At 49.8% G+C, this 4,837-nt stretch overlaps 1 pseudogene; it reads left to right on the forward strand.

Annotated features, from left to right (window-relative positions):
- Positions 1–1,501: 1,501 nt before the first annotated feature.
- LOC149355688 (uncharacterized) lies at positions 1,502–2,393 on the forward strand (annotated as a pseudogene).
- The last annotated feature ends 2,444 nt before the right edge of the window (positions 2,394–4,837 follow it).

Raw genomic sequence — 4,837 nt, forward strand, 5'->3', positions numbered from 1 at the left:
GGAGCCCTCTGGCGTTACTTTACTTCCTAGTGTGATCGGGGCAGATTGTTCCGACCGTTATCACTGCTGTTCTGTTAGTGAGGAAGGATCGGATGTAGTTGTACGTCCTTTCTACGGGGCTGATTTCTGACAAGTTTGTCAAAATGGCTTTGTGGGTGACATTGTCGAAAGCTTTAATAAGGTCTAAACCCAATATTGCTTTCGTTCCTGTTCCCTCGTCAGCTTCAATTACGTCCTTGTTAAGCTGCAAGAGTATGTCCTGGGTAGATAGTTGGGCCCTGAATCCTAACAATGTTTCAGGTAGGAGGTTGATGTCCTCCGCATAGTTTTGGAGCCTGTTGAGGATGACATGCTCCATAAGTTTGCCTAGGCATGAGTGTGCAGTCCTAGTTTTAAATTCCCTGCGCATTTTTTCCGGCACCTTGTTCAAATTCATTGTCTTCGAAAGGAGCTTGCAGCACTAACTACTATTTGCAACTGCGGATGAAGCTTTGGGAAGGCTCCGTCCATGCAACTCGATTTCACTCATGGATGAAGTGATTACGACCACATGTTTCCTTGACGACAACCTGACAATGGGTCTTTGGAAGGAGTTTTTTCATGCGCGATAAAAGAGAAGACCTTCCATTCTAGATTACGGTCACACGAACACCTAACACGAACATGACGTTGCCACACTCGAAAAATAGCTGAGGTCTCTGAATTTATGTAACCTGAGAGATATTCCAAGGCTCCAGCCGCTAGAGGGCTTCACTTGACGTCTCAGTTCGACGACCAAGCCAAGAAAGGCTCGATTAGTCCAGTCCATAGAGGTAACTTCCGAACGACGTCACGAATGAGTAATAAATTCAGGTACGAACCCTGTTGAAAGGGCGAACCCGTGCTGGCGCTGCGTCCTTGCTTGCCAATAGACTTAAGCTTGCACGCGTGAGGCGCTGGGTTCGATCCCGAGTGCCGCCGGGTACTCACCGGTGTTCAAATGGGTCCAAGAATTCCCCCTGTCGGTTGCTCTTCTGTCCTCGGGAGAAGTGGTTGGGAAGAGGGTCCTGGACCAGACCGTTGCGTAGTGAGCTCAGTGACTCGGTTCGCCCTCAAACAACTTAAATGTGCCATGTGCGGTCCAGCTCACTTCTGGCCTTTATTTTGATAGCCTTATTCGATTATGAGCCAATTAAGAGCGTGTCTGTGTTTATGCCTCTCTGCGCGGGAGGGCTTTTGGGTGTGCGTGTGTGTGTGTGCGTGTGCGCGTGCCTGTGTGTGTTTGTGCGCTGGTGTGCGTCTGCGTGTGTGTGCGAGCGCGTTCCTGAATTTGTATGTCACAAATCACACAAAATCAATATGTAATTAACACAATATATCCGAAATGTAATTTTAACACAGACTTTTCCTTAAGAGTCCTCATCGCGCAGAGAAGGTGCCACCTTGTGCTGCCGGTGTTTCCCTTCCTGTGACTGAGATCATCCTTTTGGATCACTCCCCATCGCCGGTTGCTGCAAGAAGGATGCAGGAGGTGCCTGGGAAGCCACCTCCGGCAGCTGCAAACTCGGAAGACTCAACTCCAAACTGCACTGAACCTCAAGCTAAGCAGAATGAAAGTGGCGCGGAAAAAGCTGTAAGAAAACCTGAGCCTTCAAGTGAACCAGTCTAGTGGCATAAAATTGTGACCTTTTCCTCAGGGAAAGGGGGACGGCTGCTTCGAATGAAAAGGAACACGGTTAGGAAACAGTGGCAACGCGTGCATGACGTAGCAAAAGTGGTTCTGTGCCACCATCTCACAGGTCGCCAGCTACCAGGGCTGGGCACAGCAGGGAGTCGAAACGCAGGCCCACAAGCAAGACATCACCAGCGCGCAAGACAAGAGCTGGCAATCTGAAACACGTGTCAGCACACAGCCGCGCTAAGAGGAAGCCCACAGAGGGCTCAGCTGGAAGCACTTGGGCTGCCAGCAAGCGCGCAGGTAAACGCAGCACCAATCGTGCAACACGATTCCAAGGCTTAACTCGGAGGTTCCCAGCTCTAGAGGATGAAGCAACGTGAAAGCCACGTTGGCCTCAGAACGCAGTGCAGGCAAGAGACGGGCCACACACAGACCTCGCTGGCAATGAAAGACGCCTAGTCCGGGAGGGGCCGGGGTAGTGTGGAGTAGTCTGCAGCGCCGAGCACCAAACGAGAGCCAAAAATATGCACTGGCAGGAGCTAGCACAGACGTGAGGGGGCAGTCCAGACCAGGCAGAACCAAGCCGAAGGAGCCGTTGGCGCGCAGTCTAAAAGAAACCACGTCTACGCTGTTCTGCCAAGGACAACACTTCGAGCCCTTCGAAGGCTACGAGAGCCAGGCGGCGTTCTTCTTCCGCAAGCGTACTGAATGTACTGGCAGTTTCAAGGCCCTTTAAGGGGACACTGAGGACAAACTGAAGTAGGCTTACAAAGGTACGATACCTTCTCCTGATCACAAAAACACCAACCGTACTGTAAACAAAGCTCTTGTAAGAAAAAAAAAGCACGAACTGAAATACAGGTATTGCCGCCACAGGCCACTCTCGGAAGAACACGTGTGGTGACGAAATAGGACAAATGGAGCCAGGTATCTTTTAGGGTGACAGACGAAGGTTATGCGGGTGAATATGAAAGTAAGATTTATTTTGAAACCGCTGGTGAGCTTTTATCACACAAGTGAGGTAGAGAAACAGACAACAAACCGACAAGCCAAAGAAAAGCGATACTTGGCGGCGCCACATGATGCCAGGTGAGTTTAGGCATGTTTTGGTGCTTTGGGACCACGCGCTTTGATGTTTCGTTTTTGACGCGCCTCGATTTACAAGCGCGAAACAGCAAGGATACCCAAGTACCCCTCCAAGTGCTCGTTAACTTTCGAAGGATCAAGGTAAGGTTTGTCAGATGACCCCTGCAATCGCTGATGAACGATTATGGCACGATGGTCAGTGATCGTGTAAGTCAGTCAGCAGTATAAAGAACAGCGTGAGTCTACGTACGCTCTTCTTTACACTTGACGCTACGTACGCGGCGAAAAGTTGCGTGTTGTGGCAGTCAACTTCGAACTTCTTAACGAAAATCCTTTACTAGGGACGGAAGAGAACATACAAGGTAGTTAAGAAAAGGCAATTAGAAAGCTGCCGAGACAGAGACGCGACGTGCACCTTCCACTCGTTTCTTTGCGCGCCTCGTTTACCAGCTTCGGTAGCGGCGCGGAGCTGCACATACTACTCCTGCTCTCGTCCAATTTAATCCTTTCGTAGTGCACATTGGAAGGTATAACCAAGTGGGCGGGGCCTAAGGCTCACCAGAGCCAGGCTTAGTTGACCCCGTACCGCCGGAATCGCGCAGAAGACGCGCTTTCGTGCAGAGTAGGCCTTACATTCAAGCCACTAACTCTAATTGCGAGCGCCCTTGACCATTCGTTCATTTTCTTGTGGAAAGAACTATCTTAGCCCTTTGCGACCATGGGGAACCTTCTTGACGCCGCATGCTGTACACTGCAACGGCGCCGTTTAAGGAATCACAATCCATTTGGGCCCAATGCCTCGAACAGCATCCGGAGCGCGCGACGCGCGAATCTTGTCCTCACCCGTCGCGACTGCCCGCTCTGGGGTTACAATATTTAATATTGAAACGGCGGCCCACAGCGGAGGGGGCAAAGGACCCGTCGGTGCCTAACCTAACCGAGCGCCTTGGAGGAAGCTCATGCGTCAGCAACAATTTGTTCGCGTGTACTGTAGTTTACCCCGCGCGAGAGCAGTGCTCGCTACTTTGTGCCGCCCTGTGCGCCGCGCTCACAGCCAGAGTACGCAGACGTACTGCGTCGTCGGTCTCCTTTTGTTCAACAGTTCAGCGCCGTACTTGCAACGCAGGTGGAGGCTGCAGTGATTATCAACCACTTGTGCTGCTGCGCTTGCGCTTGTGGTGGGGATGGCGAGCTGCTTGCGGCATCATGGTAGAGTCTAGTGAACCATGTCAGCAACATTCACGAAGGGCACAACGAACTCTGTCCAAGCTTTGTACATGGGCCGTTGCCTTTCAGCAGCTCTGCATGGCACAGTGCTGGTAAGTACACTTCTCTCCTCTACTGAGCTTTCTCAGGACTTCAATGGCCTCTTAGAACATAACTGGTCTCCCAGTAACGATCTTGTGTGCTTAACCGAAAGCAGTCAAAGAAAGTATTGCCCCCACTACCCCCTACTATTCCATTAGAGGTAGCAGTACGTGATGCAGAATTTCTTTTTGTTAAGTTTCGTAACAGTGCAAAAAGCTACGTGTGATTCTACCACGGTTCTCTTTCACACAAAGTGGAGGCCACTGTAAAGAACATTCAGCAGCTTTCAAAATGATTAAGGACATACGGTCTCGAGTCGTTTCACAGCGTGTTGAATGGATTCGCCCCCAAAAGAACCGCATTCACATACAGAGGCATGACGGCTCTGAGAGCCTCCATATGGATACGTACAGAATGTTACCTATCACGTCTTAGCACTGCAACAATTGAAGCATAAGTAATTTTTTTTTGTAACGTGGTGAAACATTGAGCATGCTTTATAGAATATTGTTTTGGGGGGGTGGACTGGTATACATTTCGAAAATTTAAATGGTGGATGGGACGAAAGCCTGGGAGACCTTTGGAACAACATTATTAACGTCGAAAATGCGATAGCATTCAGGTTCCCTACTATGCTCTACACAATAAGTGTCTAATGTTCTTGCGATTTGCCGCCAAAACTCCAAACATATATCGTATGCATAAGTCCACACCTAAAATTTTTGAGCACTTTGCATAGGATTATTATATGGGATTTTACTACTCCTAGCCTCTAATCCACCTTAA

The sequence above is a fragment of the Amblyomma mixtum genome, chromosome 3 (assembly GCF_055824585.1).
Source record: "Amblyomma mixtum isolate Tamu chromosome 3, ASM5582458v1, whole genome shotgun sequence".
NCBI lineage: Eukaryota > Metazoa > Arthropoda > Arachnida > Ixodida > Ixodidae > Amblyomma > Amblyomma mixtum.